The 26,551-nt window shown below is 44.7% G+C and overlaps 1 long non-coding RNA gene across 1 annotated transcript; it reads left to right on the forward strand.

The window, feature by feature from the left end:
• Window positions 1–1,619: 1,619 nt before the first annotated feature.
• LOC115546531 (uncharacterized) lies at window positions 1,620–3,630 on the forward strand. Its single transcript, XR_003977241.1, has 3 exons — window positions 1,620–1,872; window positions 1,985–2,503; window positions 3,589–3,630. It is a non-coding gene; the product is annotated as an uncharacterized LOC115546531 (long non-coding RNA).
• Window positions 3,631–26,551: the final 22,921 nt, after the last annotated feature.

Raw genomic sequence — 26,551 nt, forward strand, 5'->3', positions numbered from 1 at the left:
TCAGGGTAGCCTCCGGACCAGTTGAGGCTAGCCTCTGGACCCTCATGTATCATTAGTCTTTAAGTCAACCCCCCCTCCCCCCAAAAAAAAGGTATTTACTAGGGGCGATCTCAAATCTTCGCCGACCCAGCAAGACATTCCGATGGGTTAAGCCGAACCCTAATGAGTGATTTGCAGTGTTAGGTTTGATATTCATTAAATGAATGTCAAATGACAGACACCTGCCACTGGTTGGGTCATAATGTCGTATTTTAATTACGGTACATTATATTAGTCTATTTTATATTAACTATGGGGAATAGTAGACTATATTTTCTTCCCAATTGATTGACATGAACGGATGCACACGTTGTCATCATATTTGAAAAGTGAATTTGTTGTTAGAGGTGCTCGGTCGTTGAGCGGAGGCGCAACCTAATCAGCCAACTGATTACTTACAAGGGTTCAAATCATGCAAAAGTGACAACAAATAAGTCATCATTGAGCCGCATGTATTCAAAAAGACATTGTATATTTTTAGACTATCACTCAATGATGCGTCTAGGTCGGGATGAATATTCATATTTGACTTTGCAAAAACAAGTCGAGGACAACCCTAGTAAAAGTTACTGAGGAATACTGTCATGTGAACGTGGTGTCGCCCCCACATGGCGGATTAAATGCATTGCACCAACTTGGACCAGAAGAACTCAAAGGGCATTTCTCTCACTACAATAAAAATGTAGTACTGTTGAGGGCAGGAGGGGTCACACATAACCTGCTGCCTCTTTTGTGGTCCTGGCGCACATGGAGATATTGCAGATGTTTCATGAATTAACCCTTAGTTCATAAACTATACCTCTTAATTGAACGTGTTCTGTGATCACACAACACTGCAGCCTTGAGAAGTTACTCGTATTTTGATTTGAACCCAAAAGTGTCCCTTCCCAGTTCAGCAGTAATTACTGTGTTACAGACTGCAACTTTGGTGACCAAGTGGCGGTCTGCTCTCCCACCCCTAGAATCAGTGTGAGGACAGCGTGACATGATAACGTCACCTCAGCACAGATCACTGTTTCTTCATGAATGATATTATTTGATAAATGTAATCTGTTGTTGTGGCGCCTATCAGAATGGAGGCTCATTTTGTCATTATGAGGCCAACTTTAAGAGCATGACCATTTTCTGAAACACATTGAGAACCAACTGTGTCTCATCTGCTCAACAATCAATAGAGCCATAACTCCAGGAGCAGACCTCCTGTAGGCCTGGGGCCTGCTCATTGTGCAGGCCTACACAGATGGATAAGGTGGAGTGTTCCACCCAAAGGAATCCTATATTAAACATAGGATCCAAAGACCAAGTCAATCTAGAAAAATTATGTAGCCCAAAGAACATAAAAGTGGTACATTATATTTGTGACATACTTTTATCACTCACAAATGTATTTGTTACAGAAAAATTATAAGCATTAGATCACGGTTAATGCAGACATACAAGGTTAACAGCTCTTTGTTTAACAGCTTTAAAGTTCTCAAACGTGTTAAAGATACAAGTTATTACATTTATTAACTGCTGAATATTTTTTTTATCTCTCCAGATCTTTCTGAACTTCAACAAAAGTCTATAGCTGCAAGGCAAAGAAGATATGGCAGCCAAAGTATAACCCTATAACAAGACTTGCACTGACACACAGAAGAAATATCTGCCAAAAATCTGCCAAAAAATATCAGATGGCTGAAGGTCATACAAACTGGACCACCATGTTCTTACAAATCCTGTTCCTAATATGTTCAGTTTGTAATACTTATGGTGTTGCTAGTGCTGCATCACCATCGTGTCCCGGGGATGAATACAGAGCGGGACAGGTCTGCTGCCTTGCATGTCCTGGTGGTAAGAGTCCATTGACCCAGCTGTTGTCAAGCTGTTGTCCAAAATAGTTCTGTATGATTTCTTCAACCAAATCCATTGGTAAACAACATATTTTAAATGTTCTTTCCAACAGGATATAGGGTTCATAGGGATTGCACAGCGACAGCCAATACATTGTGCTCAAAGTGCCCCGATGGTACTTTCAAAGAAGGCCTTAGCGGACAGAAGCAATGCTCTAACTGTACAATGTGTGTCACAGGTACATCTATATTTTTAAATAGAAATGCCCCAATGCAACCCCTATCTGTTGTGTTGTCCATGTTTATATCAGAAGTTTTGTGGTTCATGTTAATATCAGAGAAGTTGTGTTGTTCATGTTGATATCAGAAGTTGTGTTCATGTTTACATTAGAAGTTGTGTTGTCCATGTTTATATCAGAAGTTGTGTTGTTCATGTAATATCAGAAGTTGTGTACTCTCTGGTTGTCTCAGGTTCCTCTGTAACTGTTGTGATTGACAGGTCTGAAGGTTAAGAAGAAGTGTACTCCAACATCAGACACCGAGTGTGAGATCCTGGATGGATTCTTCTGTAGTGTCTCAGCAGATAAAGACACATTCTCAGAGGCCACATTGTCATGCCAACACCACACAATGTAAGTGGAGTTAATTGAATATTCAATACATACAGTACAATAATGGTATGTTAAGAATTAGGCCTGGGCAATATGTCCCAGGCTTTATTTAGGGACCGGGTCGGCAGGCAGAGGGTAGTCGGCAGGCAGAGGTCGGCAACGGGAGGGCAGATGGACGGACCAGGAATAAGGAACGGGTAAGCAGACAAACCGACAGGGACTCGACGGCAGGCAGGATAGTCAGACAGTCAGAGGTCAGCAACGGGGGGCAGGCTGGTGGATCGGGAGCCGGGGACAGAAGAGCAGACGGACCGACAGGGGCTGGGCGGCAGGCGAGGTAGTCAGACAGGCAGGAATCGGCAACTGGAAGGATTGGAGAAGAATCTGGAATCAAGTCGCGGGAAAGCTCTGAGAAACTCTGGAGACAATCTGGCAGGGAATGTTTGGAAGGAGAGGACTGATATAGGGGGAGCACAGGTGAAGGTGATTGGGTTAATTAGGAGAGATCAGGGTGGCAGGCAGGTGAAAGGGAAAACCAGGGGCGGACCATGACACCCTTAGCCTTTGGAATTAAAATAGCCCCACATAATTACATACCCTTCATCATACCTAGAGATTGGGATGGTTTTATTTCAGTTAGCCCATTAGCTGGTTTGATTTGCATTGAGAAATCATTAGGCTAACTAACAGCTATTAGGCTAACTGAAAAGAACTATGCCAATCTCTAGGTATGGTGAAGGGTATGTGGTGATGTGGGGCTATTTTAATTCCAAAGGCTAAGTGAACTTAATGAGGATGCATAGTATCCTGGATCCATGAAATAACTGGCTTTTAAAAATTAAAATCTGCCTACCTATATGGGAATTTAACTTGGGAGTGTCTATACTTATGCACCCTGTATTTTAATGGAGAACATTTATTTATTGACGATACATTATTCAGGTCATTAGGAACAGGTAGGGGTCAGGCATCTAGCTCAATAACCTTCCTGAAGGCCTACAGGTTGGTTGTGGACATTGGGGATCGAACCCAGTACCTTTTCAACCTGGAGTCCAACACTCAGTCCACTCTTAGAACTAAACGTGGTTTTGTCCTTCTGGTTTCAGATGTGATTCTGGGGTGCAGATACAACCAGGAACTGATTCAACTGATTATACATGTATTACATATGTGGCAATCGTGTTCATAATAATAGGATCCATATCTTTCATTATATTGTTAGTCCTGGGAGGTAAGCGTTACATTCAACTCTTTTACGCATCATGTTACATTCAACTCTTAACATCTATCATGGTTACATTAACCTTACATATATCATATTACATTAAACTCTGACAAGCATCATGGTTACGTTCAACTGTAACATGAATCATTATTACATTCAACTAACATATGTATCATAGTTAGATTAAACTAGCATGTATCATGTTACATTCAACTAACATGTATCAGGGTAATGCTGAATGATAGAGACTTCTGTCCTGACATGTGTTGTTTATCACTTCATAGCATTGGTTTATAGAAGACTGAAAATGGAAAAGGATTTAACTGGTAAGTTCTTATCCCACATGTTTCACTTTGTAAATGAGTAACAGATCATTTATTAATATCCAGTCATTTGCAAGGGTTATTGACACCAAGTCAAATGATAACCCTCTGATTCAAAACATTTCATCTAATTGAGAGTCGGTGCCTACTGAACAACATCATCTAGATATTAGATTATAGAATGGAGCTATCCATGTATATAAGACACTACTCTCATAGCTGGGGCGATGTGGCCAGCATAACGTCAGCTCAGTGGCGTTTATAACGTAGCTCACTGAGTCGTCATGACAACACAGAGCAGGGACGAAGGGTAGAAAGACTTCTGTCCTTGTTTGACCACGATAATGTCAGCCGTCTCCCTACACGTATTCAGTCTGTCAAGATGTTCTTCTGTGTAGAGGCTAATTCAGAGTGGAAACCAGGAACTGATTCAACGGATTCTACATTAGAATGTATGGAGCAGTTCATAATAATAGGATGGATACGTTTAATAATATCAATCATAGTCCTGGGACTTAAGGGATACATTGAACTCTAACATGTCTCATATTACATTAAACTAACATGTATCATGGTTAGATTTAACTAACATTTATCATTGTTAGGCTAAACTAAAATGTTTTATGGTTATATTAAACTAACATGAATCATGTTACATTAAACTCTAACATGTATCATGGTTACATCAACTAACATGTTTCATGTTACATTATACTAACATGTATCATATTGTGGAGTGCGGTAAATGACGAGACAAGAGACGGAGATGGGTCGAGTCGGCTTTACTCTCCACTTCAATTAAAACAAGTGTTACTCCAACATGAGTTCAAACGTAACTGCCGTAAATCGGAACTGTCGTGAATCGGAACTGTCGTAAACTGGAACTGTTTGCCTTAAAAGGTACAGTCCCTTGGTGAATGTCTTATCACTTGTTGTGGGTCACCACACAGGCCCCCCCAGAATTCACCCTCCCCGGTAACCCCGGGAGGGTGAAAGCGGGCCCACCAGGTCCACATTCAAATGGTCGAAACGCCTCTCCGGCACTTTGAAGAGTGCCAAGGGGGCACTCTTCAAAGTATGATGTATGATGAGTCACCTTTGCACGCTGGCATGCCACACAGACAGCGGCCCAGGCCCTGATGTCCTTCCGCAGGCCCGGCAAGACGAACTTGGCCCCCACCAGCTTGGCAGAGGCCTTCACCCCCGGGTGGGAAAGGCCGTGGATCGTGTCAAAGACCTTACGCCTCCAGCCAGCAGGCACCATGGGGCGCGGTTGGCCAGTGGAGACGTCGCAGAGGAGCGCAGTGTTGGCCGTGCCAAATACCACATCCTCCATGAGGAGCGCCGTGGGGGCCGTCCTGTAGGCCTGTACCTCAGAGTCCGTAGCCTGATCCCCAGCCATAGCTGCGTAGTCGAGGCCCAAGTGGACGGAACCAATAACAACCCGAGAGAGGCAGTCGGCTAAAAAATTGTCTTTGCCGGCCACATGCTGAACGTCAGTGGTGTACTCCGAGATGGCGGAGCGCTGACGCTGCTGTCGACCAGACCATGGCTCCGAAGACTTGGCCATGGCGAACGTCAGCGGCTTGTGGTCAACAAAAGCCGTGAACCGACGGCCCTCCAACAGGAAACGGAAATGACGGGTGACGAGGAAAAGAGCCAGGAGCTCCCTGTCGAAGGCGCTGTATTTCCTCTCGTTGTCACGGAGCTTCCTGCTGTAAAAGGCCAGCGGCTGCCAGGCTCCGCCCACCCACTGCTCGCACACAGCCCCCACGGCGTGATCAGAGGCGTCCGTAGTAAGAGCAACAGGGGCGGTCGGAGACGGGTGCGCCAGCAGAGCAGTGTTGGCCAACGCGGTTTTGGCAGCATCGAAAGCAGCCGTCATCTCTGTGGACCAATCCAACACGTCTGCAGGCTTCCTGCCCCGCAAGGCGTTGTACAAGGGGCGCATGAGCTGGGCCGCATGGGGGAGGAAACGGTTATAGAAGTTCACCATGCCCAGGAACTCCTGCAGGGACTTCACAGTGCGCGGGCGTGGGAAACAGGCGATGGCGTCCACCTTGGCCGGGAGGGGAACCACCCCTTGCGGGGTGACGTGGTGGCCAAGGAAAGTGATGGATGACTGGCCAAACTCGCACCGGGTTGACAATGAGACCATGCTCACTGAGCCGACCGAACAGCTGCCGGAGATACGTCAGGTGGTCGTCTGCGGACGCACTGGCAACGAGAAATTCGTCCAAGTAGACGAACAGGAACAGGAACAGGATCCATGAGGCGCTGAAATGTCTGTGCTGCACCCTTGAGGCCAAAAGGCATCCGCAGAAATTCAAAAAGTCCAAAGGGCGTGATGACCGCCGTCTTGGGAACATCCTGCGGGCGGACGGGCACCTGATGGTAACCGCGTACCAGGTCCACCTTCGAAAAGATGGCGGCGCCGGCCAGGTGGGCGGAGAAGTCCTGAATGTGCGGTACCGGGTACCGGTCGGGGTTGGTGGCGTTGTTCAGGCGACGGAAATCACCACAGGGACGCCAACCGCCATCAGCCTTGGTCACCATGTGCAGGGGGGAGGCCCACGGACTGTTGCAACGGCGTACGATGCCAAGGCGCTCCATGGTGGCGAACTCCTCCCTGGCGATCGCGAGCTTGGCAGAGTCGAGGCGGCGGGCCCGTGCATAGACCGGGGGCCAACCGTGGTGATGTAGTGCTCCACAGTAGTGCTCCTCCGCTTAGCCACAGCTGATGAAAACGTGGGCGTGGTGATGTCAGGAAACTCAGCCAGCAGGCGTTATACAGGTCCCCGGTGGCAAACGTGTTCGCAAGACCAAGCCCCCCCACCCCCCCAGCGTGCAGGGGTACGAAGCAAAAAAGAGGGCGTTGATCAGGCGGCAGTTCGTAACATCCACCAGTAGCCTGTATGCGCAGAGGAAATCCGCCCCCAGGGGTGGCGTAGGCACGGCAGGCATGACGAAATCCCAGCCGAAACGCCGGCCGCCGAAACACACATCCACATACCTCGTTCCATAGGTACGAATGGGTGTGCCGATGGGTGTGCCGTTGGCACACCCATTGGCCATCGGCAGGGCCATGGCCATCGGCAGGGCCATGGCCGCCAGCCATTGTGTCCACAGGCGTCGCCGGAAGGATGCTGCGCTGAGCCCCAGAATCGACCAGCAGCCGCCGGCCGGACAAGGTGTCAATGACGAACAACAGCCTGCAGTCCCGACCAGCGCTCACAGCTGTTAAGGAGCGCCGGCCCGGGCTTTTCCCAGGGCCCCAAAACTGCAAGGCTGGCGACACTGCTTGGCCTTGGCCCCAAACCTGGCATGGTAGTAACAACACCCGTCGTCACGCTGTCGGCGGGCTGTCACAGCGGCTGCGGTGTCCGGGTCGCACCCCGGGGGCGGAAGCGGGGCCGACGCGTGCTGGGGGGGCAGCAGCGCATGGACAAACTGCTGCCTGTTGGCGAGGAAAATCTTGTCGGCCTCCACAGCCACCATCCGGTAGTCCTTGGAGGCAAAGAGGGGGGAGCTGGCCAGTGCGGTGCGCACGGGTGCTGGAAGCTGCCGCAGGAAGATATGGGCGAAAAGGAAGGAGAGTTCCGCTGAGCCCAGCACAGCCAGCATCCTCTCCATTAACTCGGACGGCTTGCTGTCGCCCAGGCCGTTCAGGGAAAGCAGGCGGTCTGCCTTCTCCAGCTCCGACAGTTCAAAAAGGTCAACGAGGAACGTCTTGAGTGCGTCTTACTTGACGACAGCTGGAGGAGCCTCCAACCGCGCCATACACCTGGCCGTCGTCGAGGCATCTAAGGCTGCTACCACGCGGAAATACTTCGTCACGTCCTGCGTTATTCCTCTCAGCTGGAACTGGGCTTCGATGTGTTGGAACCACGACCGTGGGCATTGCTGCCAAAAGTCTGGTAACTTGACGGTGGCATCATAGATAGCGCCGACGTTAGCCGCGTCATAAGCCACGCCGCTGTGTAACAGATTCCAGCCGTATCCAACTCGCGTCGGGGGTCACCAATTGTGGAGTGAGGTAAATGACGAGACAAGAGACATGAGAGATGGGTCGAGTCGGCTTTACTCTCCACTTCGATTAATACAAGTGTTACTACAACATGAGTTCAAACGTAACTAAGGTACAGTCCCTTGGTGAATGTCTTATCACTGTAGTTGTGGGTCACCACAATGTTACATTAAACTAACATGTGTCAGGGTTATGCTAAATGATAGTGACTGCTGTCCTGACATGTTGGTGTGTTGTTTTTTCTCTATAGATTTTCAAAAACAAATTGATAAGATGGTAAGTGTTATTACTGGTTTGATACAGAACACAATAACATGTGTGAACCTAGCTGGTAGTGGTGGAGTTATTAGATGATGACCAGAGGCGGATTAACACCCAGGCTAGCCTCGGCTGAGCCTAGGGGCCCTGCTGTGCAAGGGGCCCTGGATTGGCAAGACTATTTTCAATTGTACTTAAAGATCCCACGGCATGTTAATTCAAAAAATTCTAACATTTATATGAGTTCCCCTAGCCTACCAATGCTCACCCAGTAGCTAGAAATTGCGTTGGGTGTAAAACGAGCACTAGGCATTCTGCTTTCCCTTTTGAAAAACGAAGCTCAGACGCGCCGTTTTGGAATTGTTCACGTATGTCGTCATAAGGGGAGATGCCACCTCCCCCCCCCCCGTGTGTGTGTGTGTGTGTCTCTCTCTCTCTCTCTCTCTCTCTCTCTCAAAATTGGCGCTAGTTAAAGATAGACTGAGATCCACAGTGGGCCAAAACAGACTGAATCACCGACTCTGATCTGTCCATTGAGAGCGATGTTGTGCGCAAATACGATTTTACCAGCCTCATTAAGGAGTTCTCGGTCGGTCGGTCGGTCCCCAGTAATACGTGGTCGCAGCAGCTATGGGGAACTCACCCTGATTTCAGTATCATTGCTGTTTAGTGGAGGTGTCACACTAAATTTGTACCGGCTGCCAAATTTGTACCGGGCGCGTCATCCATACGTAATCCATTCCAAACCTGCCTGCAACAGATGATCGCGTCGTCCGTTGCCAGGCAGGTTTCAAAAAACATTCGCGCTCATGTTGCCAAAGACGAAATAACATGGTACAGTTAACGGATCGCTAGATAACACTTGTTTTTACTTTATATTTGTATTGTATTTCATTGTTTAATCAAATGTAGCAAGTAAACTGAGTGTTAAAAGCAGGTCAAGGACGAAATAGCACAATACAGATAACGGATCGCTAGATAGAAGGTTCGCGAATGATCGTGAACCTTTCACGTCATTCGACGCGATCGTCCGTTGCCTGACGCGATCATCTGTTGCCGGGCAGGTTTGGAATGGATTACGTATTGATGACGTGCCCGGTACAAATTTGGCAGCCGGTACAAATTTAGTGTGACAGAGGCCGTCTCAATGTGTGTGTGTATGCCAGTGCTCCCAGAGTGTGTGCGTGAGGGCCATGTAATATTCCTAGCACGCTTTTACACATGGCACTAAATTGAGTTTTTTTCTGCGTGATCATTAAGGGGGCCTCAGAAAAATAGTAGCCTAGGGGCCAATGACCACCTTAATCCACCACTGATGATGACCTTGTAATGAACCCAATGTTCATATTGGATTGACATTTTTATTGTATTGAAAAAGGAAACAGCGGAACCGGGGAACGAGTTTAACAGTAAGTACTTATTCCACATGTTTCACCTAAGTAACGGATAACTTATTAATATCGAGTTATATGCAACGGTTACTGACTCACACCAAGCAAATGATATCGCTGTGATTCAAAACATTTCATCTAATTGTACCAGAGAGTCAGAGCCTACCTAGCAGAGGGACCAGAGTGGCAGACCTACTGAACAACATCATCTAGATATTAGATTATAGAATGGAGCTATCCATGTATATGAGACACTACTCTCATAGCTGGGGCGATGTGGCCAGCGTAACGTCAGGACAAAGGGTAGAAAGACTTCTGTCCTTGTTTGACCACGATAATGGCAGCCGTCTCCCTACACTAGTCAGTCTGCCAAGATGTTCTTCTGTGTAGAGGCTAATTCACAGTGGAAACCAGGAACTGGTTCAACTGATTCTACATGATTAGAATATATGGAGCAGTTCATAATAATAGGATGCATATGTTTCATAATATCAACCATAGTCCTGGGAGGTAAGCATTACATTAAGCTTATTCAACTCATTCAACTAACATGTATGGTTACATGGTTACATGGTTACATTAAACTAACATGTATGGTTACATTAAACTAACATGTATCATGGTTACATTAAACTAACATGTATCATGGTTACATTAAACTAACATGTATCAAGGTTATAGCCATGATGTTAGTTTAATCTATAGATTTAAATAACATGTATCATGGTTATAACCTGACCCTAAACAGACGGGAATGGAGATCCTTTGTTGCTGCCCTACATGCCAGTAGGCATAAAGGGCAGTAAGTAAGTACCATGGTGACATTAGACTAACTAATGATAGTGACTGCTGTCCTGACATGTTACTGTATTGTTTATCCCTATATAGAATTGATTGATCGACTTCAGAAGGTAAGAGTTATTACTGGTTTGATACGGCAAACAATAACATCTGTGACCCTAGCTGGAAGTGGTGGAGTTATTAGATGATGACCTTGTAATGAACCGAATGTTGATATTGTATTTACATTTTTATTTTATAGAAAAAGAAAACACAGAAACAGAAGAGGAAGTTTGATGGTAAGTTCTTATTCCACATGTTTCACTTTCTAAATGAGTAACAGATAACTTAGATAGAATATATTGAGCAGTTCGTAATAATAGGATCCATATAGCTGTCAGGATGCTCAATGCACCAGCGTCCTAAATCTTCCCACTGGACTTTATTTATTATTTATTTATTCATCATTGGGACGTTTGTTTGTAATGTATGTCTTCTTGATCTTGATCCCTGAGAAACGCCTTCTAGTTTTGTTGTTCAATCAACAAAATGACAATAAATTTGATTTGATTTGATATCTTTCATAATATCAATCAACTCCCTGATACATGTTAACCTCCTGGGAGGTAATGTATCATGGTTACTTTAAACTCTATCATGTATCATGATGATAACATTAAACTACTGGCATGTATTGTGTTTAGATTGAACTAACATGTATCATGATACATTAAACTAACATGTATCATGGTTACATTAAGCTAAGATGTATCGAGGTTAACATGTATCAGGGAGTTGAAGTTTTACGGTAAGTTCTTATTCCACATGTTTCACTTTGTTCATGAGTAACAGATAACTTAGATAGAATATATTGCGCAGTTCATAATAATAGGATGCATATTGTGTTGTCCTCACTGCAGTGTAGCAACTGCAGCTATACAACTAGTTAAACTCTTCCTTATAAATGAAGACGTGAGTCATAGTAAGCTTTAGATGCTCTTTACTGTGGCTCTTTTTCTAATTGTACAAGGTCAGAGTGAAAACTGTAACAAGACAAATGCGAAAATTAGCTCTGCAACAGGTGCTTTCCACATGTAAATAAATGTAAATGAAACGTTTTTAGCCACAAATATATCACATGCATTTTTCATGTAAATAGTACTTTCTAACATTAACTTATGAATGTAATTATGAAATTATCAACTTACGACGTTGCCTCTGTGACGTTTACAGTGATACAATCATTTCAAATAATACAGCTCGGCCGGTTCCGGGGGGGGTATACCACGAACCTCGCTGAACATACCCAGGCTTTCTTGGGAAAACCTGGCTCGACAGAGCCGCAACTCGCAATCAGAGTTAAACGGTACCACGACGCTCACTTTAGATTCAATTAGTCTAACCAGGTTTTCCGCTTTAGGTTCAGTGCGCGTTCACGTGAAAGGGGCGTTTTTTTTGCGTAATTTTTCTCACCTTTACGATAGATCAAGCAGTCTATGCATATAAGTGAAAAGATTCTGCATATTGTCTATAAAATAACTATGCCAAATGCAGAATTGTTCGCCATTAATCCGAATAGAATGATGATGATTAAAAAATGCATAAGCAACGTCCATCCTGCCTTATTCTATCATTTAGGGAATTCACTTTAAATACACCCTATGTAAGAAATGTATCGCGTGTTTTCAACCGCTGAGAGATAGCGGCTTTAGCGTAGTGGATTAGTATAAGACCCGAACGCCAGCGACCGGGGTTCAAATTCGCCGGTCAATCATCATGCATTTTACCCCCATAGATGTGGTGCCAGCACGGCCTTGAAAATATGGGTTCAAGTTCGAAATAAGCACAAAAATATAATTCCATAAGCTTTAGTGAATAAGTATTCCATATGCATGAGATCGGTCCATTGGGACCAATAAAGTATCTATCTATCTATCCATCTATATAGCCTTAACATAGCCACACATTTACATGTATTGCAGCCAGTAGTTATCCATTTTAATTGAGCAAGCTCTTTTACATTTTATTGAGGTTTTTTTATTTCAACAGAACAAATAACTGTTGCCAGACAGAGGGGGGGCTGCCCTTCTTCTCCTGCGCTGTAGGCGGGCAAGGAGAAGACTGCAGGATCTGCACGGAGCTCCTGGACCACATTGTGGCATACCCCCTGTTCTTGTCTCCGTTCATTGATGGGGTGCACCCAAACCCTTCGTCTTCTCCTTGCCCGCCCCCCATCAATGAACGGAGACAAGAACAGGGGGTATGCCACAATGTGGTCCAGGAGCTCCGTGCAGATCCTGAGAGGCACGCCAATATTTCAATTCTCCACTAAGTATGCAATGGCAGAACCATATGGTGCAGCCAGTCATGATGTCATCTGGTATACTCTTTTGCATATATATATATATATATATATATATATATATATATATATATACTTTTTTTTATCCCTCGGGATAAATACAGTGATGTTATTGCTGTGCTGGATTCAGTAGCCAGTGTATTTTATTTGAGTGCTCAAGACACTTAATGTTATTTTTCCTTAAATCCAGAGAGACAGTTTCTATGTGAAGCACTTTGAGTCTGCTTCATGCATGAAAAGTGCTATATAAATGAAGTTGCCTTGCCTTAAATAAAAATATATATATTTCAAGTAATCTGGTTTCTACCTACATGGTGTGATTATACTGTATGTGACTTGATTTCGTCTATTTCCCATTATGGTTAATGGTTTGGGTACTTAGTCCACGATTGTTGATTTCTCACCTGAAGAGCCAATCTCCAGAGCTATGGCTCGCCAGGCAATGTCCTTTTTGGAGTTGTCTTTGTAATGATGGGAACTTTGGTCATACAATTCGACATATTTTTCCACCTCGACGACCAGTCTCTCATCGCCCATTCTCGTAATTGTTTCTCACAAACGAAAGAGGGCGACATCCAGTGGTGAGGGGGAGATATGGAGGTGCCTACGGGACCCGGGATGTACAAACCAGCTTTTACAAAGCGCTTTTTCAGGGGCGGCGACGCTCGGGAATAGAACATTGTCTCGAAGAGTAGTTGGGCGGCGCGGCGCGGCGCGGAACGCTGCCGCGCGGCTAGTCGGCGCCGCTGTGTGCTAGTACACCCGGAATAATGGGGGCAGACTTTTTGACGCAACGCTGCGGCGCCGGTGTGTGGAGGCCTTTCTATTCCCGAGCGTCGCCGCCCCTGAAAAAGCGCTTTGTAAAAGCTGGTTTGTACATCCCGGGTCCCGTAGGCACCTCCATATCTACCCCTCACCACTGGATGTCGCCCTCTTTCGTTTGCGATAAATTACGAGAATGGACGATGAGAGACTGGTCGTCAAGGTGGAAAAATACGTCGAATTGTATGACCAAAGTACCCGTCATTACAAAGACAACTCCAAAAAGGTCATTGCCTGGCGAGCCATAGCTCTGGAGATTGGATCTTCAGGTGAGAAATCAACAATGGTGGAGTAAGTACCCAAACCATTAACCATAATGGGAAATAGACGAAATCAAGTCACATATAATCACACCATGTAGGTAGAAACCAGATTACTTGTAATATATATATTTTTATTTAAGGCAAGGCAACTTCATTCATATAGCACTTTTAATACATGAAGCAGACTCAAAGTGCTTCACATAGAAACATTCTCATACAATAAAATAGATAAGTAAAAGAAAACACAGGCAAAGCTCAAAAATGCATTGTCATGTATTAACTGTCTCTCTGGTATCAGATCATGTATTAACTGTCTCTCTGGATTTCAGGAAAAATAACATTAAGTGTCTGGAGCACTCAAATAAAATACACTGGCTACTGAATCCAGCACAGCAATAACATCACTGTATTTATCCCGAGGGATAAAAAAAAAGTATATATATGCAAAAGAGTATACCAGAGAGGGATAATAACTAGATTATAGGTCATCATATAGGCTGCACCATATGGTTCTGCCATTGCACACTTAGTAGCGAATTGAAATATTGGCGTGCCTCTCAGGATCTGCACGGAGCTCCTGGACCAGATTGTGGCATACCCCCTGTTCTTGTCTCCGTTCATTGATGGGGTGCACCCAAACCCTTCGTCTTCTCCTTGCTCCTTGCAGGAGAAGAAGGGCAGCCCCCCTCTGGCTGGCAACAGTTATTTGTTCTGTTGAAATAAAAAAAACTCAATAAAATGTAAAAGAGCTTGCTCAATTAAAATGGATAACTACTGGCTGCATACATGTAAATGTGTGGCTATGTTAAGGATAGATAGATGGATAGATAGATAGATAGATACTGTATTGGTCCCAATGGGGATCAATAAAGCCATCCAGGAGCTCAATACAATAAATACACACAATAACAATTGGCTTTAAAAGGTGACTGCACTATATACTAAAAAGGCATAATAGAAGGTCCTGCAGTTATTGAGATTGTTGATGCAGTAGATGAAAAATTGCAAAATATAAAATAAATAAGAAATGACAGTAAATAAAACGATAGAGTGCCCTACAAACTAAGTTGATATGATGCTTGAAAACATACTTTCACTGCGCAGATTAGCCTACATTTTTCCAATTATTCAGCCAAAAAGATGGAAAATAAATAAACTAGGCTACAATAGGCTACTCACCCATTGCGTTTCGTGTCTTTGCTGCTGTTGATTGACAGGTGACTTCCTGATTTTATACTGCAGCGCGGCCGTCGCGCCGCCTCCTGTTGGTGCTAGGGGCGTGCTTTTGACGCGCGTAAAATACGCGACGCTGCGGCGCCGGTGTGTGTCACCATGGTGATACAGCGACGCTAAAAGAGATCGACTTTCTGGCGCATTTCCACTGCAGGGTGCGGAACGGATCGGATCGCAAAGGTGCGGGTCGGATCGCGTTTCCACCGCCAAAAGTGGGCGTGACCCGGACTTTGCCGTACCCGTTCCGACCCCATTTTAGGGACTCCTCCGTTGCGGTACCCAAAACGAGACCAGACGCCTGAAAGGGTACCCTGGAATTCTAGCTACACCCCCCCTCCGTTGATTGGTCGACAGAATCTTCACTTCCGGGTGACGCGGGGATAAAAACAAACAAACAGTAGCCTCGAGGTATTATTCTTTACAATTAACATGTCGCGTAAAAAGCTTGCTTGGGCGAACAAGGAGGTGGAGACGTTCGTCTGCATTCTTGCGGAGGAAGACGTTGTTTACGATGTTTACGTAGCTGCCGCGGCGATCGACATCCGGCCTACCACAAAGGGTACTGTCGGCGGTGGAAACGCGACCTCGGAACTGAGCTGGGCTATACCGCCCCCTCCCTACCGCCCCTTTGCGATCCGATCCGTTCCGCACCCTGCAGTGGAAACGCGGCCGAAGGCTTTGAGCTCAACATACCTCGCTAATAACAAGCGAGCTTCGTGGTACAGGCCCCGGTCTGTGTGTTTATCGCGCTAGCCAGCTGACGTTGATACACTTTAGACATGAATCAAGACCGCAAACATTTAAAAACGGTTCATTTTTATAGGCAGGAGAAACCTACGCCGAGCACTGCTGTGTCCCCCACTGTAAAGCGTCAGCCAAATCCAAAGGGGAATTCATTTTCCATGGCTTTCCAAGCCAAACTGACGTGAGGAGTCAATGGATTGTAAACATACGCCGGGATAAATATGTCATCACCACTCACTCTAAGATCTTCAATTGTACTGGGTTACTCCATCATCACATCTATAACATGTTACTACATGGAAAGAAACGTTAGGTAGCTAAGTAATGTTACTTTTATGTACGCAAAACCGTGGCTATAAATTAAACTATTATTACTCAACAGAACAGGCAAACATCAAGGCTGATATAAAACACTGGTTAAGAAATCTTGTTGGAATTTGCTGTTTCTGCATCGTAATACACGTTAGAAAGTGACAGTTAACTGACAGACTAGACTTTGACAGTAGCTAGCGTCTGTTAGACGTAGTTTTCCTACTTTCGTAGCTGTGAATATAGGTCACAGCATACAGCCTAAACCCCTTCTCCAATTTGCTGGTCGGAGTTTTCTTTTCCCTACATAATCGATGTACATCAGTGATGTTTATTGTCGGCAGCTCTTGTAAACACAGGGTGTAGAACGTCGCCATATTTGACCGGAAGCTATGAAGCTGTGTTACGGCGAATCAGGAAGTGCTTGTGCAAGTAGCCTATTCGGTTAGCCTACTCAGACTACTAAACCAAAACAAACCTATGACCCGGGAACATTAGGGTGAAAACTGCTATCTCTCTCTTCAAAATAAGAGCTCTTTCAAAACAAAAGTCGATTCAGATTTATGCGTGAAAGGCAACACACATATCTTTCATAATATCAATCATAGTCCTGGGAGGTAAGGGACACAATAAACTCTATCATGATAACATTAAACTACTGACATGTATTGTGGTTAGATTGAACTAACATGTTTCATGATAACATTAAACTAACATGTATAATGGTTACATTAAACTAACATGTATCAAGGTTCAATTATTGAGCTAACATGTATCATGGTTACATTCAACTTGCATGTATCATGGTTATGCTGAATGATAGTGACTGCTGTCCTGACATGTTACTGTATTGTTTATCTCTATATAGAATTGATTGATCAACTTCAGAAGGTAAGTGTTATTACTGGTTTGATACAGAACCCAATATGTGTGAAGGTTCAAGGAGTTTAATTGTCATTGTAGTACAAAACGAAATACAGGTTGGCACTCTCTAGCAGCAATTAGAGTTTAAATGTCTAAATGACACAAAACACAAAAAACACACAATAAGACAATGAAAAATAAGACAATGAAACAAATACAAGGACCAAATGACAGAAGTGGTTGAAAAATATATAAATAGTGATATGTCGATTAAAAATGAACAGCAGTTAAGTGCATGAAGATTTCAGTGGAGGCCACAGCTGTAAAGTAGTGTACACACACATAAACACACACACACACACCACCCTGTCCATTTTGTGCCCATCAAGTCCAGTCTGTTGTGTGTATGGAGGGGCGGGGCGGGGCGGGGGGGTTGTGGGGGTCTGAAGCTACTGCTCCTGGAGGAGAGTTGTCCTTAGTGCTTTGTTAGGTGGTTGGGGGGGTGATGGAGGCTACAGCTCTTGGGGAAAAGATGTTCCTCAGTCTTGTGGTGCGGGCCCGCAGTGTGCGGTACCTCTTCCCTGATGGTAGGGGGACAGACAAGGTGTCTCCAGGGTGAGTTTTATCTGTGCTTATTGACCTTGCCTTCCTCTTGAGGCGGTCACCACACACAGTCCAGGTCCAGGTCTCCTATGATCTTTATTGCTGACCTAACCACCCTGGCCAAGTCCCTCCTGCTCTCCGCTGTGCAGCCTGCATACCACACACTGCAGCCCTGGCAGAGGATGCTCTCAATTGTGCTCCTATCAAAGTGAATGAGCAGGTGTGTGGATAAACCAGCCCGTTGGAGCTTCAGTAGAAAGAAGAGCCTCTTCTGGGCCCTCTTTACAAGGTTGGAGATGTTAGTAGCCCATGTTAGGTCCTTGGTGTTGAACGTCCCCAGGAATTTAACAGAGTCCACCCTCTCCACATCTTCCCCGTTGATGGTAAGTGGGGTCTGCGTGGTCCTCTTGGACCTCCTAAAGTCCACGAGGATCTCATTTGTTTTGGTGGTGTTTAGGACCAGGTTGTTATCCACACACCACTCTGCCATGTGTTGGACCTCCTGCCTATAATGGCACTCATCGTTGTCACCAATGAGCACCACCAAAGTGGTGTCATCAGCAAATTTGATTCTGGTGTTGGATGAATGGATGGGTACGCAGTCATAGGTGAGGAGGGTGTAGAGGGCTGGGCTGAGTACACATCCCTGGGGCGCACCGGTGTCCAAGGTTATAGTTGAGGATGTCAGGTCCCCTACTCTGACATTCTGCGGTCTGTTTGAAACAAAGTCCAGGATCCATGAGCAGAGTGAGGTGGGAAGACCAAGATGAATGAGATTGAGGAACAGATTATTGGGGATCATGGTGTTGAAGGCAGAGCTGAAGTCCACACTAAGCATCCTTACATATGTACTGGGTACTCCAGGGGGGACAGGGCTGTGTGGAGTGCGATGGAGACAGCGTCCTCTGTGGATCTGTTTGCCTGATGGGCAAACTGGTGGCTGTCCAGGTCCACAGGGAGGCAGTCTCTGATGTACGCCAGTATCATCCGCTCAAAGCACTTCATGATTACTGGAGTGAGGGCGTTTTCAAAGTGACCCTCAATGCAGTCTGTACTTGCCTTTGGTCTCTTTAATGCCCTTTTCTATGTCTCGTCGGGCAGTTCTATAGGACAGCATGTCCCCCGACCTGAAGGCAGTATCTCTCGCCCTGAGCAGCGACCTCACATTACCGTCAAACCAGGGTTTCTGATTAGGGAACACCTTGATGGTTCTGGTGCGCAGTACTGTCTCGGTGCAAAACTGAATGTAGTCCAGGACGTTAGAGGTGGACTTCTCCAAGTTGGCTCCCTGCAAAATATCTCCCATACTGAGCTCTAAAAACAGACATGTAGTGATGTAACAGCTTCCTCACTCCATACCTGTACTGTCTTCACAGTCCTCACTTGCTTCTACAGACAACTGGTTTGTAAGATGGAATCAGTGTAAAGGAGATATGATCTGAATATCTGAGGTTCGGGGATGGTGAAGCTTTATATGCCCTCAGTATATTTGTATATACTTGGTCCAGTGTGTTTTTATCTCTGGTTGGGAAGTATACATTTTTGTTCAGTTTTGGTAATACTTTCTTAATAATACTCCACCACTGCCTTGCTGGCAGTGGTGGAGTTATTAGATGATGACCTTGTAATGAACCCAATGTTGATATTTTATTTACATTTGTATCTTATAGAAAACTGCAGAACTGAAAGTGGATAAAGAGTTAACTGGTAAGTTCTTGTTCCGCATGCTTCACTGTGATAATGAGTAACATATCATTTATTAATATCCAGTGATTTGCAATGGTCACTTACTCACACCAAGTCAAATGATATCGCTGTGATTCAAAACATTTAATCTAATTGTACCAGAGAGTCCGAGCCTACCTAGCAGAGGGACCAGATTGGCAGACCTACTGAACAACATCATCTAGATATTAGATTATAGAATGGAGCTATCCATGTATATAAGACACTAATCTCATAGCTGGGGCGATGCGGCCAGCATAACGTCAGCTCAGTGGCGTTTATAACGTAGCTTACTGAGTCGTCATGACAACACAGAGCAGGGACAAAGGGTAGAAAGACTTCAGTCCTTGTTTGACCACGATAATGGCCGTCTCCCTACACGTATTCAGTCTGTCAAGATGTTCTTCTGTGTAGAGGCTAATTCAGAGTGGAAACCAGGAACTTTTTCAACTGACTCTACATGATTAGAATATATGGAGCAGTTCATAATAATAGGATGGTTACGTTTCATAATATCAACCATAGTCCTGCAAGGTAAGGGTTACATTGAACTCTATCATGTTATATTAAACTAACATGTATCATGGTTATATTAAACTAAAATGTATCATGGTTACATTCAACTAACATGTATCATGATAACATTAAACTTTAACATGAATCATGGTTACATTGAACTAACATTTATCATGTTACATTAAACTAACATGTATAAGGGTAACACTGAATGATAGTGACTGTTGTCCTGACATTGCTGTATTGTTTATCTCTATATAGAATTGGATAATCGTATACATGTGGCGGTAAGTGTTATTACTTGTTTGATACAGAACACAATAATATGTGTGAACCTAGCTGGCAGTGGTGGAGTTATTAGATGATGACCAGAGGCGGATTAACACCCAGGCTAGCCTCGGCTGACTATTTTCATTTACTTAAAATAATAAAGACTTGACCCCTATTGGCCCATAACAAGAACCATTAAAACTAGTGATGTTGAAGATGTGTCGACTCAACGATCGATTCTCGACTCATGCTCAAGTCGACTCTTAAAATAGAAATCTGAATAATCTTCTCTATCTGTATAATCTTCTTAAATGTGCTGTTAAAAACGTTGCAACACCTTTCTGTTTTCAAAATGATAGCCGGACACATGCTGGCCATAAACGTAGGCGAGGGGAAGGGGTTACGCGATCTGATCACATTTCTCGAGCCAGATCACACCGCGCCATGTCGCCAAACTATGACTGCGTGGCTGGGGAAAATGTACATCGAAGCATCAGGCTGCCTCCATGAGATCTTGTCCTTAGCGGAGAAAGTTGCCATCACCACCGATGCTTGGACAGCTTTGATTACGGAGTCGTTGTGCAGAGTGCAATCCTGTAGACCTGCTGAAAAAGCGAAAAGTACAAGTGTTTCCATTTTACGATATAGCACTCCGACTATTAATGACTTTGCCTCTGACCAATGCCAGCAGGGGGCGCTCTTCTTCAAATTGGCGCTAGATAAAGCTAGACTGAGATCCACGATGGGCCAAAACAGACTGAAAAATCTGTCTCTGATCCGTCCATTGAAAGAGATATTCTGTGCAAATTGGATTGTACCAGCCTCATTAAGGAGTTCTCAGTCGGTCGGTCGATCCCCAGAAATACATGGTTGCAGCAGCTATGGGGAACTCACACTTGTTTTCTGTATCATTGCTGTTTTAGTGAAGGCCGTCTCAATGTGTGTGTATGCCACTGCTCCCCGAGTGTGTGCGTGAGGGCCATGTAATATTCCTAGCACGCTTTTACACATGGCACTAAATTCATTTTTTTCTGCATGATCAGTAAGGGGGCCACACAAAAATAGTAGCCTAGGGGTCAATGACCACCTTAATCCACCACTAATGATGACCTTGTGATGAAATCAATGTTCATATTGGATTGACATTTTTATTTTATTAAAAAGGAAACACTGGGACTGGCGATAGAGTGTTACGGTAAGTTATTATTCCACATGTTTCACTCTGTTAATAAGCAACAGACATCTTATTAATATCTAGTGATTTGCAAGGGTTACTGACTCACACCAAGTCAAATGATATCGCTGTGATTCAAAACATATAATCTAATTGTACCAGAGAGTCAGACCCTACCTAGCAGAAGGACCAGAGTGGCAGACCTACCGAACAACATCATCCTGATATTATATTACAGAATGGAGCTATCCATGTGCAGGGGTTGACACTAAGGGTTCAAAAGTACTTGCCCATCGGGCAAGTACAGGTCAGGTTCAACTTGCCCGAATGTAATGTTCACTTGCCCATGAACGGGCCTCTTTTTGCCAGGCACCTGGCCTGGTTTTGGGGGGGCTCAGAAAAATCATCCTAGCTCAGACTGAAGCTGAATGTTAGCTTCCACACATGTTGTGTTTAAAAAATAACAAACTTCTCTTTGTTTACTTATTTATCGAGCGGTCACATCGTGCCATGAAGTGATTTCAGTCCACCGTTGCAAGCTATCGCCAAGTTGTAGACCTGCATGATTTGATGCAAATGTACATAACTAAATGTCAGAGGTAGTAGCAAAGATATGTCTTTTTTAACTTTCGTGAAAAAGATCGCTATTGCTGTGTGCATGTGCACAGTTATGAAACCCAGAACCGTGTTCTTGACTTTCCTTGATAATTTGCCTCAATCCATAGTACTTCCAAACTGCACTCCTCCATCACTACTCCATTTAACTTCTACCTAAACCGTTCGCGGAGGTGCTGCACTTGAGATGCTAGCTGTGTTGGCTAACCTTTAGCGAATCACTGCCAGAGACCGCACTGCGAGTGACGGCCTGATTCCACCGGACGCGTAACGGCAACGTTACGGCAGCGGCACATCTTGGCCGCGGTCACCGAAGCAGATAGGTTCCACTCTAATCAATGAGACCATTTCCACCGGGCGCGGCTGCGGAGCGTCCCAGGAGCGGCGTGCCGCGCCGCAGCGCTATCATTCCGTAGCATCATTCCGTAGGGGCGGTCATGTGGAGGATGCTGCTGCTTTAATAGTATTTTATATTTATTCAATTATACCGGTATATTATATTATACAGATAGCACAAGATATTTACAGTTGGTTTATTAAAAATGCTTTTCAGTAAAAGTCAATAACAATAACTCCAATAACAAATGATAATTTTATTCAAAATGTATTTATTCAAAATGCTTGAGTCAACAATTCCTGTAATGAATGAACAGCACAATGAAAGAAATAATGTCGCATCTTAACATCCTTCACTTAACAAGTTAACAATAACTCTGAACTCGAAATAACACTCACTTAGCCTCAGTAATGAACAAAATAATGTCAGTTTTGTAGGGCTATTGGGGGGGGGGGGAAATTAACCAATGAGCTGATTTACAATCATTGAAAATAATTAAAATAAATAACAAATGAGCTCATTTACAATCAGGTAGCCTATTGGAGAAAATAAATTAACAAATGAGCATAATACAAAAAAACCCATCTTGTATACTCGAAAAAATAACAGAATATACAAAAAAAAATAGTAAATATCAACACACCATCTTAACTTCCCTGCTTAATCCTCGTCTCCCTCTTCATCTGTTTTGTCCTCCTCTTCGTCTGGTTTTTCTTCCTCGTCCTTCTTTGCCCATTTGTATTTTGCTGTAGAGCTGATCTTCTTCAGCAGTGTCTTGTGGCCCAACATGTACGTGTGAAAGTCCTTGCATGACATATCTTTGAGATTGTATTGCACAAATAGGATCCCTTTCAAAGATGGAACTGAGAGCTGGTTCCTCTCCTTTGTCCACTGGCTCTGCATCAGTGAAAACACTCCCTCCACATTTGCATTATGTGAAGAAAGTGCGAAGACAAACTGTGCCATCCTCAGCAGCTCCGAGTAGCATCCGATGCTTTTGGCCTTCTCGAAGTACTTGACCCACCTCTGGTGCACCTGCAGGCCCATGAATGCTTCATCCTCACTGCAGCTTTCCACAAATTTCTTTAAATTGGACACTTGGTCAAAGCATTTCACATCGTCAATTGCCACCCCTTTCTCCTCAAGGTACTTGATGCAGGCCTCCACATCATCCCACTTAGGTGCCTCGCTCATGTCCATCCACATGAAAGGTGTGAATTCTTCCATGGGCGCCATCCATTTCTCCAGGTACTCCAAGCATGCATGCCTAGCACATCCGCCATGAACTTGTCACATCCCTCTCCAAGTCCTTCTCTGCGGTGTGCGGCAAGCAGTCCCTTGACTTTCAGGGACATGAAATTGTTGGTCTTCCGTTCAATAACGTTGTCGATGCTGCTCAATGTTTTCTTGATTTCCATGATGGAGTTGTCCTCCCTTTCCATCTCCTGAATGTGGCAATGGAAGATGGACATGAGGGAGTGCATGTGCCACAAATACACCTCACTAAAAGGGTTTTCAAAAAAAACCTTGATCATCACAGGTGGCTTTTCTTGGGATAAAAAGAATGCTTTTAGAGCAGGGAACATCTGCAGCATCCTCTTTATTCCTGGGAATAGAGAGAGCCACCTGGTCTTGCTGTGTGACAGCATCCTCCTGTATTCCACATCCACAAAATCGCAGTACTCTTTGAGGGACTCTGTGCGCACAGTGTATATGTGGAAGTACTGGTAGATTTTGAAAATGATATTTTCAATGTCCACATTAAGCCTATCTGCCCCGTGATGGACACAGTTGTTAAGGATATGTGCTGGGCATCCCACGCCAATCAATGTTTTGTTTTGTAGCAGCCTCTAAATGTGCAAACACATTATTTCCCCCTTCGTCACGCCGAGTTCCACCAAAATTGGTGTTGCAATTGTCGCCGGTAAATGCGACGCATTTGGAGGCCAAATTGTTTTTCGTCAATGTTTGCATTAAGTAATTGGCGATGGTCGTTGCAGTCTCCTTGCACTTCAATTGGTTTACTCTGAACACCACCCGCCTTCCAATCAAAATACTAAATAATGATGGGGAAGATTTTCACCGCACCATGATTGCTCCCATCAGTACTTACACCACAATAAGGGATGTATTTTAGTGCTTCGTGCGCCACTTCTACAGAATGCGGTGCCAGTACACTATCAACAATAGCCTCGGTCTTAGTTCGGGCACAACTAAACTTTTTAGCAGTGTCTGAATCGGGGAGGGTCTTTTTGAGCAATGCACTAGTGCAGTCCATTGCTCAACTGTTGTGGTGTTTCACTGTGTGAAATGACCATGCAGCCTCCGCTGCATTCACTGCATCCTCGTTCCCTGGTCTGAGAAAGTACTGTGTGATCGAGCTAGCACTACCCTCGCCTCGGACAGCTGTTTTGTGCTTCTCGGTGTCCAGGTGGATTTTCAGATCTCTTGCACCTCCATTGGACACAAGGCTTCCCATTTGTCTCGACCCGGTCTGATAGCCGGGAAACTCTTTAGTAATTCTTCGGTAAACGAGCACTTGCGCTTAGGCATGTTGCTTGCGTATGACTGACAGTCACGTTGTCTACGTTCTGATTAATAGGGCTGACAGCATAGGGGCGGGGATTAGGCTACGTCGCACGCAGCGCCGTGGGCAGTGCCCTAGTGCATGTAAATGTGATGGTCCAAAGAAGGTAATTTTAAAAACCAGGACATTTCCTCACTTTCTAAAAATAACGCGGGACACCCGGGACAGGACGTGAAATACGGACATGTCCTGGGAAATACGGACGTATGGTCACCCTAGTTTAAAGCAGGTTTCAAAAACCATTCGCGCTTGTTGCCAAACACATGGTAGTCGACCACGTGGTAGTCACACGTGGTAGTCGACCACGTGGTAGTCACGTGACTGCAACGTATCAGGACGGGACTGGGCGGCGGGCTTATATTCTGTAGCATTGCGCACGAGCTATGGGCGTGTTTGGCAGAGCAAGGGCGTGTTTGGCAGAGCAAGGGCGTGTCTGGCAGAGCAATGGGCGTGTCTGGCAGAGCAATGGGCGTGTTTGGCAAGTGGCTCCGGCTGCAGATAGACCTACTTGGGCCAAGACGTGCCGCAGCCGTAGCGTTGCCGTAACGCGTCCGGTGGAATCCCCGGGTGAGTGACAGAAGGCGGGGCTATATTCGCACTGAAGCGAAGTGTGTCTGTTAACTCGCTTTCCGAGAGAAGAGAAGACAGCGTGCTGATGAATTGCAAAAAAAATTTTTTGCGGAACAAAAGGTTGTTCTACAGTTTCTAAAAACATTTGAATAAATAGCTTTTATATTAACATCCACCCAAAATCCACTTGCCCGTTCGGGTAACCAGAAAAAATCTCAACTTGCCCAAACATTTTTTTACTTGCCCCGGGCAAGCGGGCAACCGTGTCAACCCCTGATCATGTGTATATAAGACACTACTCTCTTAGCTGGGGCGATGTGGCCAGCATAACGTCAGCTCAGTGGCGTTTATAACGTAGCTCACTGAGTCGTCATGACAACACAAAGCAGGGACAAAGGGTAGAAAGACTTCTGTCCTGACGATAATGGCAGCCGTCTCCCTACACTTATTGTCTGACAAAAGATGTTCTTCTGTGTAGAGGCTAATTCAGCGGGGAAACCAGGAACTGGGTCAACTGATTCTATACGATTACAATATATGGAGCAGTTCATAATGATATGATGCATATGTTTCCTAATATCAATCATAGTCCAGGGAGGTAAGGGTTACATTCAACTCTCTAAATTGTGTATCATGTTACATTAAACTAACTAATGATAGTGACTGCTGTCCTGACATGTTACTGTGTTGTTTATCTCTATATAGACATGTATGATCGACTTCTGAAGGTAAGTGTTATTACTGGTTTGTTACAGAACACAATAATATGTGTGACCCTAGCTGGCAGTGGTGGAGTCATTAGATGATGACCTTGTAATGAACCCAATGTTGATATTTTATTTACATTTTTATTTTATAGAAAAAGAAAACACCGGAACAGGAGATGAAGCTTGATGGTAAGTTCTTATTCCACATGTTTCACTTTGTAAATGAGTGACAGATAACCTAAATAGAATATATTGATCAGTTCATAATAATACGATTCATATCTTTCATAATATCAATCATAGTCCTGGGAGGTAAGGGTTAGATTAAACTAGCATGTATCATGGTTACATTAACCCAACATTT

Source organism: Gadus morhua, chromosome 1 (assembly GCF_902167405.1).
Source record: "Gadus morhua chromosome 1, gadMor3.0, whole genome shotgun sequence".
NCBI lineage: Eukaryota > Metazoa > Chordata > Actinopteri > Gadiformes > Gadidae > Gadus > Gadus morhua.